This window comes from Heterodontus francisci, chromosome 34 (genome assembly GCF_036365525.1).
Source record: "Heterodontus francisci isolate sHetFra1 chromosome 34, sHetFra1.hap1, whole genome shotgun sequence".
Taxonomy (NCBI): domain Eukaryota; kingdom Metazoa; phylum Chordata; class Chondrichthyes; order Heterodontiformes; family Heterodontidae; genus Heterodontus; species Heterodontus francisci.
The window spans coordinates 28,842,389-28,857,498 of record NC_090404.1 but is presented as its reverse complement, the minus strand read 5'-3'; the positions used below and the strand labels follow the sequence as shown (position 1 = coordinate 28,857,498).

The following is a 15,110-nucleotide window of genomic DNA, read 5'->3' as shown; positions in this document are numbered from 1 at the left end:
AGGGGAAGATGCGTTTGGTAGTGGCATCATGCTGGAGGTGGTGGAAATGGCGGAGGATGATCCTTTGGATGTGGAGGCTGGTGGAATGGAAAGCGAGGACAAGGGGAACCCTGTCACAGTCCCAGAACAGACACAAAAGAGAGAGATGGTGCAGACATTGTAGAAAAAGTGTGAAATATTAGATACAATAAGCTTGATGAGAGAGGAAGTACTCGAGGGTCTGAGTTCCTTGAAAGCGGATAAATCCCCAGGGCCAGATGGATTGTATCCTGCATTGAGTAAGGAAACCAGGGAGGAAATAGCAGATGCTCTGAGGATCTTCTTCAAATCCTCACTGGATACAGGCGAGGTACCAGAGGATTGGAGGTCTGCGAACGTTATACTAATGGTAGTGGGTAAATTATTAAAATCAATTCTGAGAAAGGATAAACTGTCACTTAGAAAGACACAGATTAATGAGGGATATTCAGGCAAGGATTTGTTAAGGGAAGGTTGTGTCTTACTAACGTAATTGAATTTTTTGAGGAAGTAACAAGAAGGATTGATGAGGGTAGTGCAGTGGATGTGGTCTACATTAATTTAGTAAGGTATTTGACAAGGTCCCACATGGCAGACTGGTCAGTAAAATAAAAGCCCTTGGGATACAGGGGAATGTGGCAGGTTGGATCCAGAATTGGCTCAGCGACAGGAAACAAAGAGTAATGGTCGACGGATGTTTTTGCGAATGGAAGGCGGTTTCCAGTGGCGTTCCACAGGGCTCTGTGTTGAATCCCTTGCTGGTTGTAGTATATATTAATGATTTGGACTTAAATGTGGGAGGCATGATTGGGAAGTTTGCTGATGACGCAAAAACTGGCCGTGTAGTTGATAGTGAAGAGGATAGCCGTAGACTCCAGAATGATATCAATGGCTTGGTTGAGTGGGCGGAAAAGTGGAAAATGGAATTCAATCCGGAGAAGTGTGAGGTAATGCATTTGGGGAGGGCAAACAAAGCAATGGAATACACAATAAACGGGAGAATACTGAGAGGGGTAGAAGAAGTGAAAGACCTTGGAGTTCATGTCCATAGATTCCTGAAGGGGGCAGGACAGGCAGATAGAGTGGTGAAGAAGGCATATGGAATGTTTTTGATTTGTGGCCGAGGTATAGAATTCAAAAGCAGGGATGTAATGCTGGAAATGTATAAAACGCTGGTTAGGCCACAGCTGGAGTATTGCGTACAGTTCTGGTCACCACACTACAGGAAGGACAGAATTGCTCTGGAGAGAGTACAGAGGAGATTTACAAGAATGTTGTCAAGGCTTGAAAGTTGCAGCTATGAGGAAAGATTGGATTGGCTCGGGTTGTTTCCCTTAGAAAAGAGGAGGCTGAGGGGTGACTTAATAGAGGTGTACAAAATTATGAGGGGCCTTGATAGAGTAGACACGAAGGACCCGTTTCCCCTAGTGGAGAGGTCAATTACCAGTAGGCACAGATTTATGGTGATTGGTAGGAGGATTAGAGGGGACATGAGGAAAAACTTTTTCACCCAGAGGGTGGTGGGTGTCTGGAAAACACTGCCCGGATCAGTGGTGGTGAAGGCAGAAACCCTCAATTCATTTAAAAGTTACCTGGACATGCACCTGAAGTGCTGAAACCTGCAAGGCTATGGACCAGGTGTTGGAAGGTTGGATTAGATTGGGCGGCTAGTTTTTTCAGCCGGCGCAGACACGATGGGCTGAATGGCCTCCTTCTGTGCCATAATTTTCTTATGGTTCTGTAACAGCAGGGAGGTTTCGCTGGAACTGTATAAAACACTGGTTAGGCCACAGCTGGAGTACTGCATGCAGTTCTGGTCACCACACTACAGGAAAGATGTGGTTGCACAAGAGAGGGTACAGAGGAAATTTACGAGGATGTTGCCTGGACGGAGAATTTTAGTTATGAAGAAAGACTGGATACGTTAGAGAAAAATAAAAGCAAAATACTGCGGATGCTGGAAATCTAAAATAAAAACAAAGTGCTGGAAATACTCAGCAGGTCTGGCAGCATCTGTGGAGAGAGAAGCAGAGTTAATGTTGCAGGTCAGTGACCTTTCATCAGAACTGGCAAAAGTTAGAAATGTAAAAGGATTTAAGCAAGTAAAGCAGGGGTGGGGAGAAAGAGAACAAAAGGGAAGATGTGTGATAGGACAGAGGGCCAGAGAAATTAACTGACAAGGAGGTCGAGGGGCAAAGGCAAAGAGAGTGTCCTAATGGTGTGCTGGAAGACAAAGTATCAGTGGAGAGAGAGTGTTAATGACAGAATAATGAACAACCCTAGGCAAAAGCACAAACATGAAAAACCTTCCGTGAACTGAGGCCCAACCAGTCCCCATCCACCAGCACCCTCCTCTGCCTGGCAGCAGAAACAAAACTGGGGGACAGGAAGCACTAGTGATTAAGATTGTTTGGCACAGCACCTGTGCACTGGTCTCCTGTGGTGGGAATAGGGAACATTCTGCACCCTGGACAATGCTGGGTAAAAACCTGCCATTGTAGCCCAAATAAATGCAATCATATTTTTGCTGTAATGGGGTGAAGACTGGGGCTGGACCAATCAATAAAATTAGGAAAAAGAATTAAACAGAAACCCAAGTGGATGCACTCTCCATTATCCCCCAGAAAGAAGGGAATTGGGAACTAGGGACCATCAAGATTCCCCAAAATAGCAGCAATAACAGCAGAATCCAACCCCTCCAGACACATGTGGTGTGTCAGCACGTGGGGTGAATGAGTCAAACTAAACAGCTTCTCTCCAGTAGGAATGTGCTAATTATGGATCAAATCCTTCGAACTTTGAAAGCTGGGAAAACTGAGTAAATCCCTTCACACAGGTGAAGTATCTGAACGGTCTCTCTCCAGTATGACTGTGCTGGTCTTTCAGTAAATGGGATGACTGAGTGAATCCATTTCCACATTCAGCTGGTGAACACCCTCTCCCTGATGTGACTGCACCCAGGAGTTTCCAACTCAGACTGGAACTGAATCCCTGCCCACAGTCAACAACAACAATGTGCATTGATATAGCACCTTTAACATAGTAAAAACATCCAGAGACACTTGACATGTGTTCCTACTTTTGAGGTGCTGCTTGCTAATTTCCCACCAGCTCCCTCACTTCTGACTGCAAGACCACATTCCTCTTTCTGCCTATGTTTTTGGTACCAATGTGGACTATGACTGCTGGCTGTTCACCCTCCCTCCTCAGGGTGCTCTGCAGCCGTTCAGTGACATCCTTGATCCTGGCACAGGGAGGCAACACATCTGCAGCTTCAGAAAAGCTTCTCTAATCCCCAAACTATCGAATCCCCTATCACTACTGCTCTTTCAGTCTTCTTTGTACAGCTGACATGGCCTTGGCTCTGGCTGCACTCTCCATTTGAACCATTACTTTCATTAGTATTGAGCTGAATGCTAGTTGGAGAGTGAGATGCACTCAGGGGTGTCCTGTACTACCTGCCTGTTTCTTCTTGACTGTCTATTGGCCACTCATTGCCTCTCTCCCTGCATATCCTTAAGCAGCGGGGTGACCCCATCTATAAACGTGCTATCCACAAAGCTCTCAACCTCACGGATGCCCCACAGTGACACCAGCTGCTGCTCATGTTCCAGAACCCAGAGCTCGAGCTGCTGCAACTGACGATACTTCCTGCACAAATGGTTATCCAGGACACAGGAGGTATCTTGGTGCTCCCACATGGCATAGGACGTGCCTCAAGCAGGCTGTAAGAAGAAAATCGATCGGGGTGAGGCCTTAAGGGAAGCTGTAAAAGAAGGCACGCAGCAGGGATAGCTGGATGGATGTGCGGGGGGGTGGGGGGGGGGGCAGAGAGCGAGGGGGTAGAGGGAGAAAGTGAAAACCTGCTCTCTGAAGATATACAGTGAAAGGCTGTGGAAACATTAACTTTTTTTTTGGTGTCGCAGTTTGCAGAGGAGTAAAGGGCTCACAGGATCACCGGGATGTCACATTATCCACAGATGTCCAGGTCAGAACTGGAGAAGGGAGCAAAGGAAAATAGTGGGGTTTTTTCAAATGTCTGGGAGATCCAGTTCATTACAACTGGGAGAAATTTGGAACATTTAACCACAAACGATTTTGTCATCAGTGTGGTGTGAAATATTAAACAGTTGAATAAGTAAAGAAAATAGCTTGGATTGTATTTAATGTGTCAGCTATTTACAAAGTGCTATTTAGTTAATTGGGGATTTCTTTTAGTTGTTATAATAAAAGACTTGAAACGTGAAATCTGGTGTAATTTGTTAAATAGGCGTTCATATCTTATATTTTTCATATTGACCATCTCTGAGGTCATAACAACTAGAAAGTAGGATTAACCTGACATAATGGGCTGAATGGCCTCCTTCAATGCCATAAATTGTCTATGTTTTCTACAGCACAGGATGTGCACTGTAGAGGTCGGTGCAGCCCTGCCATTCCTCTAGTTATTAGATAATAAACCTTACTAATACTAATAAATCTCACTACTTAAACATAAAAAAGACTCACTAGCAACTCACTCCCCTTCTGTTGTTCTTACTTAAATCTCGGGAAGCTTCCCCTTTATTCTGATGAAAACTGGAATGTTTAATTTCCAGCTCCTTGGACTAACTTCCTAACTTTGGAGAAAGGGAAACAAAGCTACAATACTTACCAGTCAATCAACTCACAGACTTCCTGACTCGGTGCAAACGGGAGAAGAAACCGGGAAGCGGCGTCTAGGATGGGGGAGACGCTTCACCATCACTTTAATGGTGCACCCCTTTCCCGGGGCTCTCGCCACACGTCCGCCGGACCCGGCCACTCTAATTCGGGGCCTGAGAGCCGCTGAGACTCAGTGTTGCTGAGGCCGCGCTGAGCTTCCGGGAGCCGCACCGCGCATGCTCCGCGCAGAGAGGCGGGCACAGAGCCATCTGACGCCGGCGCATTGTCGTCCTTCTGATGGTGATAGGTCGTATTTCTCCGCGCGGAGCATTCTGGGGAGTGTAGGCTGCCATTTACATTTTTTTATTCATTCATGGGATGTGGAACCAACCCTGGTTCACTGAAGAGTGCAGGAGGGCATTCCAGGAGCAGCACCAGGCATACATCAAAATGAGGTGTCAACCTGGTGAAGCTATAAGCCAGGATTACTTGCATGCCAAACTGCGTAAGCAGCATGCGATAGACAGAGCTAAGCGATCCCAGTCCTGCCACATCCAGTCATGAAAGGTGGTGGATAATTAGACAACTAACTGGAGGAGGTAGCTCCACTAATATCCCCATCCTCAATGATGGGGGAGCCCAGCACATCAGTGCGAAAGATAAGGCTGAAGCATTTGCAACAATCTTCAGCCAGAAGTGCCGGGTTGATGATCCATCTCGGCCTCCTCCTGAAGTCCCCAGCATCACAGATGCCAGACTTCAGCCAATCCGATTCACTCCACATGATATCAAGAAACGACTGTAGACACTGGACACTGCAAAGGCAATGGGCCCTGACAATATTCTGGAAATAGTACTAAAGACCTGTGCTCCAGAACCTGCCGCACCCCGAGCCAAGCTGTTCCAGTACAGCTACAAAACTGGTATCTACCCGGCAATGTGAAAAATTGCCCAGGTATGTCCTGTACACAAAAAGCAGGACAAGTCCAACCCAGCCAATTACCGCCCCATCAGTCTACTCTCAATCATCAGTAAAGTGAAGGAAGGTGTCGTCGACAGTGCTATGAAGCGGCACTTGCTTAGCAATAACCTACTCAGTGACGCTCAGCTTGGGTTCCGCCTGGGCCACTCAGCTCCTGACCTCATTACAGCCTTGGTTCAAACATGGACAAAAGAGCTGAACTCAAGAGGTGAGGTGCGAGTGACTGCCCTTGACATCACGACAGCATTTGACCGAGTATGGCATCAAGGAGCCCGAGCAAAACTGGAGTCAATAGGAATCAGGGGGAAAAGTCTCCGCTGGCTGGAGTCATACCAAGCGCAAAGGAAGATGGTTGTGGTTGTTGGAGGTCAATCATCTGAGCTCCAGGACATCACTGCAGGAGTTCCTCAGGATAGTGCCCTAGGCCCAACCATCTTCAGCTGCTTCATCAATGACCTGCCTTCAATCATAAGGTCAGAAGTGGGGATGTTTGCTGATGATTGCACAATGTTCAGCACCATTCGCGACTCCTCAGATACTGAAGCAGCAGAAATGCAGCAAGACCTGCACAATATCCAGGCTTGGGCTGATAAGTGGCAAGTAACATTCGCACCACACAAGTGCCAGGCAATGACCATCTCCCCTTGACATTCAATGGCATTACCATCGCTGAATCCCCCACTATCAACATCCTGGAGGTTACCACTGATCAGAAACTGAACTGGAGTAGCCAAATAAATACCGTGGCTACAAGAGCAGGTCAGAGGCGAGGAATCCTGTGGTGAGTAACTCACCTCCTAACTCCCCAAAGTCTGTCCACCATCGACAAGGCACAAGTCAGGAGTGTGATGGAATACTCTCCACTTGTCTGGATGGGTGCAGCTCCAACAACACTCAAGACGCTCGACACCATCCAGGACAAAGCAGCCCACTTGATTGGCACCCCATCCAAAAACATTCACTCCCTTCACCACCGACGCACAGTGGCAGCAGTGTGTACCATCAACAAGATGCACTGCAGCAACGCACCAAGGCTCATTGGACAGCACCTTGCAAACCTGCGGCCTCTGCCACCTAGAAGGACCAGGGTTGCAAATGGTTGGGAACACCACCACCTGCAAGTTCCCCTCCAAGTCACACACCACCCTGACTTGGAACTATATCGCCATTCCTTCACTGTCGCTGGGCAAAATCCTGGAACTCCCTTCCTAACAGCACTGTGGGTGTCCCTACCCCACATGGACTGCAGTGGTTCAAGAAGGCAGCTCATCATCACCTTCTCAAGGGCAATTAGGGATGGGCAATAAATGCTGGCCTGGCCAGCGATGCCCACATCCCATGAATGAATAAAAAAATGCGCAAATGCAGCCTCACCGACTGAAATGTCACTGTCTACAGCTGCCAGGAAGAAGGACGGCGCTGCTCAATTTGGCACAAAAATATGAATAAAACTGAAACTGCCTCAATCGCCGCATTCAGGTCTCCGCTCAATCACCACTTCTCTTCCCTGCTCCCTCCCGTGCCCGTCTGTTCGCCATTTCCGACTACTTGCCACTCCCATCTACCACTTGTATTGGGAGGTTCAATGGCTGCAATTCAACGCAACATTATCGGCGTTAAAAATACTTGCCCAAATAACACCACAAGGGTCCGATGCGCAGGCGCATTGCGATAGTGTTTGGGGCATGCGCAGTGTGAGTGGTGGTGGTGGACAAGTGCTTAAGAGTTACAGCATGGGATATCAGGGCAGGTATACACACTGCTCCCCTTTTTCCTCCTGGCATGTTTTACTGGAGTCGGTGTTACTAAACTCTGTCTCCCTATCCCGGTAATGTAGGTGGATTGCAGGTTGCTGTGAGTGTTGGACTATATTGCCTCTCCTCATTCTTCCTCCTTCTCCCACTCTGAGTTCCAGGCTGCAGGCTCCGGTGGCTCAATGTGCCTGAAACGTTAACTCTGTTTCTCTCTCCACAGACCCTGCCTGACCTGCTGAGTATTTCCAGCATTTTCTCCTTTTATTTCAGATTTCCAGCTTGTGTTTTATTGCAGGCGTTGCTCACAGAACTGAGTCGAGAAACACAGCCGGACCAATTAAGCGCCAGTTGGTATCGGGGTGGGCGTTGGATGTGGAAGTTGGTCCCTAACCTCCTGTGTAGGTCTTTTTTTGTTGCATCAGTTTGAGCTGGAGTGGAGATGGAGGATCAGCTGCTGGGTTTAATCTCGAGTACTTTTGAGCCCAGTCAGGCCCAGCAATTTTCAATGTGTGACTCTCAAGGGAGGCGAGGTTGCTAAATGGACACCAACCACTCATTGTGAAAGAATATTGTTTGAGTAACAAATATTTCTGAGAGGTTTTTAATCCATTTTACATATAACGATTTTATTTACTTCATTCTTGGTATATGGGCACCACTAGCCAGACCAGCCAATCCCCAGTTGCCCATTGAGAAGGTGATGGTGGGCCTTCTTCTTGAACTGCTGCAGTCTGTGTGGTGAAGGTGCTCCCACAATGGTGTGAGGGAAGAAGGGACAGGAATGGCAGCTCAATGTTCCTGATTACAGGGTTTTCAGACACGAAAGGGAGAACTGCTCAATTTGTACCTCTGTTTAAAAAGGGAATGAAGAATAGACTGAATAATTACAGGCCAGTCAGTCTAACCTCAGTAGTGGGCAAATTATTGGAATCTATTCTGATAAACTGTCACTTAGAAAGGCCTAGGTTAATTAAGGAGAGTCAGCATGAATTTGTTGAGGGAAGATCTTGTTTGACCAACTTGATCGAATCTCTCAAAGAAGTAACAAGGAAGATAGATGAGGGTAGTGCAGTTGATGTGATCGACATGGATTTTAGCAAGGCTTTTGACAAGGTCCCACATGGCAGACTGGTGAAAATAATAAAATCCCGAGGGATCCAGGGAAATGCAACAAGGTGGATACAAAATTGACTCAGTGGCAGGAAACAAAGGGTAATTGTTGACGGGTGTTTTAGCGACTGGAGGGCTGTTTCCAGTGGCGTTGTGCAGGGCTCAGTACTGGGTCCCCTGCTTTTTGTGGTGTATATTAACAATTTGGATGTAAATGTAGTGAGCATGATCAAGACGTTTGCAGACGACACAAAGATTGGCCGTGTGGTATATAGCGAGGAGGATAGCTGTAGACTGCAGGAAGATATTGATGGTCTGGTCAGACGGGCAGAAAAGTGGCAAATGGAAGTCAACTTGGAGAAGTGAGAGGTGATGCATTTGGGGAGGTCAAACAAGGCAAAGGAATACACGATCAATGGGAAAATACTGAGAAATGTAGAGGAAGTGAGGGACCTTGGAGTGAATAGCCACAGATCCCTGGGCGGGAGTAACTATGACTGTTTTGTTGACTTCTTAGTCATAGTGGACCTACCTCCTCGTGGTCCCACTGGAAACGACATGGTGCATGTGACTGAGGTGTCTCTATCTTGCTTTTGGGCGATTGGGCGCATTCTTTGTCATTTGTATCTTGTCGGTGAAAGGTTGGTGCGAAGTCAACTCTGGCTGGTGTGGCCTGCGAAGATCAAATAGTGTATTTTAAAAGAAAAATGGAGGGTCTTTCGAGGCTTTCTCCAATCGGATGGGATTCAACCGTTAAGATCCCCGTTTTTATTGTCAATTCGGCTGACAGAAACGAGAAATAAATTAATTGTTTATGCCGTCGTCCCGGAGCTAATTCGAAGATCTTAGTTATGTTAATTAATGCCAGTACTCAAACTAATGAGGATGACTTTATAACATCTTTTATGAAGCCTAAAAATATTTTGGGATTACAATTAAACGAGCCCAAACCGGACGGTAGGGAAAACAAGTTGATTTGGGATCCCTCGAAAGAAAGTCAGCTGGTTTTTTATAATTCAAATTTGGGAATATCATCGGAAGTTTTAGAGGATAACGGAGCGTCAGTAGATGAGGAAATGATGATTAATAGTATAGAAATTTTAAGACCTGTAAAGAAAATCCAAGTTAGTGAGGGGAGTGTAACTGTAATAAGATTACCTTATCCTAGTAATAATCGCTTTCAATGCGAGATTTGTAAAGAGGTTTTTAGTTTATTTCGAAATTTCAAAAGCCATATTAGAGATAAACATTTTATTCGAAAAATTTTAGCAGGATGTAGTAAATGTCAGAAAGAAGGTGATTATCATGCTATTGCCTGTCTTTATGCCAAGTGCAAAGGTGTAGTTAGTAAAACGGGAGACATTAGATGTACTATATGCGAGATAGCTTTTGATACTAAAATAGGATTAGGACAACATGAAAGACATAAACATGCTAATATTAGGAATAAAAAAAAATAGAACAAGAGGCCATTAATAAAGAGAAAAGAAAGGTAAATAAGACATCAATTTGGTCAGAGGAAGAGATATCTCTTCTATTATAATTGGATAACGAATATAGTGGTCACTGAAATATTAATGTTATGATTTCTAAAATACTTGTAAATAAGACTAATAAACAAATATCAGATAAAAGGAGGACAGCTGAATTTATTAATCTTAAAAATAGTTCAATACTACCTACTCCCCTAAAAGCTATTGAGTAAGTGGAAGATTGTAGTGGAGAAGAGTTAGAGAGTGTAGAAGATAATGGTAATGAAAGAATGGAAAATGAATTGACAGATGGAATTGAGTTAGAAGCAATAGAAGGTAGAAAGATTAAAATAGGTAAACTGATTGGGGATATTGAACAACTAATCGCTTCAGGAAATAAGAACCATCTTGTCGATAAAATCAATATGATAGGTGAATTGATTATTAAAACCAATGAACAGACCAAATTAAATAAAATAGAATGTAATAAGATTAGTACACCGTTTATTTTAAAGACAGAAAAGCATTGGCTAGAAAAATTATGGGAGCACCAAATCAGATTAATTGCCCATTAAATATTAAAGAGTTAGAACAACATTTTAAATTAAAATTATCTGATGCTAATAATAAAGCTGATATTGGCAAGTTTTCAAAATGTAGAGAAGATGCAAATAATGAGGGTTTAATATAACACGGAAAGAAATTGAGGAGAATTTCGAAGAATTTAAAAATAAAACAGCATCAGTGCCTGATAAGTTAACTGCAGAAGATTTAAAATCACTAACTAAAATAAATTTAGATTTAACTGTACTAGCACGTTTTTTAAACCTTTGGTTAACGACATCTGTCATTCCTGATACATTTAAATTATGCAGAACAGTTTTAATACCCAAATCTGAGGATCTGGAAATTCTTAAAAATATTGATAATTGGAGACCCATTACAATCGGTTCTGTTTTATTACGTCTATTTACTAAAATTATTACAAAAAGATTAACAAAGACAAAAAAAATCTTGCTGTCGTCTTTGTAGACTTAGCAAAACCCTTTAATTCAGTTGGGTACACATTAATTTTGAAAAGTCTAAAAAGATTGGGAGTATGCCCAAAATTTATTGAAAATTTATATACGAATGTATATACAACAGTTGAATGTGGCAATGGCAAAACTAAACCGACTATGATCAAAAAGGGAGTTAAACAAGGGGACCCTGTGTCCCCGTTATTATTTAATTGCGTAATGGATATCCTCTTGTGTACCCTAGAGAACGAGGGAATTGGAGTTATGTTTAGCAGTAATGATAGAGAGGTAAAATGCACAGCTCTCGCATTTGCAGACGATATAGCTTTAATTAATGAGTCTTACAAAGGAATGAGTAAAAATTTAGCAATATTATCAAATTTCTGTAAAATAACAGGTCTCCAAATTAATATAAAGAAAACTGCAGGGTTTTATATGGCCAGTAAAAATAAAACATTCCACTATAATAATGAAAAGAAATGGATTTTAAATGGAGAAGAATTGGATTTTATTAACCCTGGAGAATTCGAAAAATATCTTGGCGCACGTATTGATCCGTGGTCCGGGGTTAAGGAAGATGGGTGGGCAGTTAAATTACAAGGATGGATAGACAATTTATCATTGGCAAAATTAAAACCAATCCAAAAATTGGATATTTTAAAGGTATACATGATACCATGCTTTTACTATCATTTAATTTTAAAAGAAGTGTCACAAAACACTTTAATAAATCTGGATAGGGTAATTAAGAAAGCAGTAAAGGGTACTTTACATCTCCCATCAGAGATCGCTGATGGCTTGCTATATTCAAAAACTAGGAATGGAGGATTGGGTCTACCAAAGTTGGAAACACAAATTCCAGCAGCAATTATTAAGAAGTGGACGAAAATGGACTCATCAACAGACCCAGCGATTAAAGCCTTATTTTTGTATTGCGGGATTAACTTAAGCGAGAAGATCAATCTTTTAAGTGGATTGAAAGTACTGAAAGAGGTATTAACAATGAATGAAAGAAGGATTGATTCTATGGATGGAGAAGATTCTATTACATCGATGGAAAACAACGAGGTCGATGGTCAAGAGGATGCGATTGAAGAAAAGACGAAATATAGAGACCCATACATAAAATGGAGAGACGCAGAGTTTTGGAGATGGTCCAGGTTAAATCTTCAAGGAGTCGGAATGTCCTATTTTTATGACGATCCACTATCAAATAAATGGCTGCAATTTAATACAATGGAGCAATCCTCATTTATAAAGGCCCTCCAATTACGGACCAACACATTTCCTGCTCGTTATTTCTTATCTATGGGTAGAGATGACCACAATAAGAACTGTCGAAGATGTGATGCTCCAAATGAAACATTACCACATATCCTAGGGAACTGTATATCAGTGAAAAAATACAGGATATATCGACACAACAAAATCGTCGACTTGTTAAAGGACAAGGTGGTAAGGGAGGGCTGGACAGTATACGTCGAACCACATTTTCGAGATGGTGAAGGAAGATTATGGAACCTGACCTTATATTTGTTAAAGGTCAGGATGTTGCGGTGGTCAACGTAACGGTCAGGTTTGAAGACAACAATAGATGTTTAGAAAATGCATGGGACGAAAAAACGGAAAAGTATAAACATTTGGAATCAGAAATTGCTGATTTTACAAAGAGCAAAAATATTCGTTTTTTTGGATCTGTTATTGGAGCCCGGGGGAAATGGTTACAAGCCAATAATACCTTGTTGACTTTTTTTACAAATTGTGAATTTTAAGACCTTCGCCAGCCAGGCTTCACGATTGACAATGCTCTTATCATTGGACATTTTAAGGACTTTTATGGATTTTTAAATTTTCAAATTTTACATTTTAAATTTGTTTTTAAAATTGTGTTAACATTTTAATAGTATATAGGATTTGTAGTTTTATTAATAAAGATTGTGTTTTAACATTATAAGAGGAGTCTTATGAAAAAGTCTTGGCGGGTAGGATTAAGGAAAATCCCAAGGCGTTCTACACTTATGTGAGGAACAAGAGGATGGCCAGAGTGAGGGTAGGGCCGATCAGGGATAGTGGAGGGAACTTGTGCCTGGAGTCGGAGGAGGTAGGGGAGGTCCTAAATGAATACTTTGCTTCAGTATTCACCAGTGAGAGGGACCTGGTCGTTTGTGAGGACAGCGTGGAACAGGCTGATATGCTCGAACAGGTTGATGTTAAGAAGGAGGATGTGCTGGAAATTTTGAAAGACACGAGGATAGATAAGTCCCCGGGGCCAGACGGGATATACCCAAGGATATTACGGGAAGCGAGGGAAGAGATTGCCGTGCCTTTGGCAATCTTTGCATCATCACTGTCCACTGGAGTAGTACCAGATGATTGGAGGGTGGCAAATGTTATTCCCTTGTTCAAGAAAGGGAATAGGGATAACCCTGGGAATTATAGACGAGTCAGTCTTACATCGGTAGTGGGCAAATTATTGGAGAGACAGGATTTATGATTATTTGGAAAAGCATGGTTTGATTAGAGACAGTCAGCATGGCTTTGTGAGGGGCAGGTCATGCCTCACAAGCCTTATTGAATTCTTTGAAGATGTGACAAAACACATTGATGAAGGAAGAGCAGTGGATGTGGTGTATATGGATTTTAGCAAGGCGTTTGATAAGGTTCCCCATGGTAGGCTCATTCAGAAAGTAAGGAGGCATGGGATACAGGGAAAGTTGGCTGTCTGGATACAAAATTGGCTGGCCCATAGAAGACAGAGGGTGGTAGTAGATGGAAAGTATTCAGCATGGAGCTCGGTGACCAGTGGTGTTCCGCAGGGGTCTGTTCTGGGACCTCTGCTCTTTGTGATTTTTATAAATGACTTGGATGAGGAAGTGGAAGGCTGGGTTAGCAAGTTTGCTGATGACATGAAGATTGCTGGAGTTGTGGATAGTGTGGAAGGCTGTTGTTGGTTGCAATGGGACATTGACAGGATGCAGAGCTGGGCTGAGAAGTGGCAGATGGAGTTCAACCTGGAAAAGTGTGAAGTGATTCATTTTGGAAGGTCGAATTTGAATGCAGAATACAGGCTTAAAGACAGGATTCTTGGTAGTGTGAAGGAACAGAGGGATCTTGGGGTCCATGTCCATAGATCGCTCAAAGTTGCCACCCAAGTTGATAGGGTTGTTAAGAAAGCGTATGGTGTGTTGGCTTTCATTAACAGGGAGATTGAGTTTAAGAGCCGCGAGGTTATGCTGCAGCTCTTTAAGGTCCTGGTTCGACCACACTTGGAATATTGTGTTCAGTTCTGGTCGCCTCATTATAGGAAGGATGTGGAAGCTTTAGAGAGGGTGCAGAGGAGATTTACCAGGATGCTGCCTGGACTGGAGGGCATGTCTTATGAAGAAAGATTGAGGGAGATCGGGCTTTTCTCATTGGAGCGAAGAAGGATGAGAGGTGACTTGATAGAGAGGTACAAGATGATGAGAGGCATAGATAGAGTGGATAGCCAGAGACTTTTTCCCAGGGTGGAAAGGGCCATCACCAGGGGGCATAATTTTAAGGTGATTGGAGGAAGGTTTCGGGGAGATGTCAGAGGTAGGTTCTTTACACAGAGAGAGTGGTGGGTGCGTGGAATGCGCTGCCAGCGGTGGTAGTAGAAGCAGATACATTAGGGACATTTAAGTGACTCTTGGATAGGTACATGGATGATAGTAGAATGAAGGGTAGGTAGTTAGTTTGATCTTAGAGTAGGTTAAAGGTTCAGCACAACATGGTGGGCTGAAGGGCCTGTACTGTGCTGTACTGTTCTGTGAGAGGCAGGGTAGGATTAACCATTGCGGAACAGTGGCGCAGTGGTTAGCACCGCAGCCTCACAGCTCCAGGGACCCGGGTTCGATTCCGGGTACTGCCTGTGTGGAGTTTGCAAGTTCTCCCTGTGTCTGCGTGGGTTTTCTCCGGGTGCTCCGGTTTCCTCCCACAAGCCAAAAGACTTGCAGGTTTGATAGGTAAATTGGCCATTATAAATTGCCACTAGTATAGGTAGGTGGTAGGGAAATATAGGGACAGGTGGGGATGTTTGGTAGGAATATGGGATTAGTGTAGGATTAGTATAAATGGGTGGTTGATGTTC

At 43.7% G+C, this 15,110-nt stretch overlaps 2 protein-coding genes across 2 annotated transcripts in view; one reads left to right on the top strand and one right to left on the bottom strand.

The window, feature by feature from the left end:
- The window catches only part of LOC137349299 (zinc finger protein 420-like), a 47,906-nt gene extending 43,033 nt beyond the window's left edge, over positions 1-4,873 (bottom strand). Inside the window, exon 1 of the mRNA XM_068014842.1 lies at positions 4,673-4,873. The gene's annotated coding sequence lies outside the window, so the exon portion shown is untranslated. The remainder of the gene's footprint in view (positions 1-4,672) is intronic.
- The window catches only part of LOC137349252 (zinc finger protein 229-like), a 725,490-nt gene that overhangs the window by 106,046 nt on the left and 604,334 nt on the right, over positions 1-15,110 (top strand). The gene's annotated exons all lie outside the window — the stretch shown is intronic.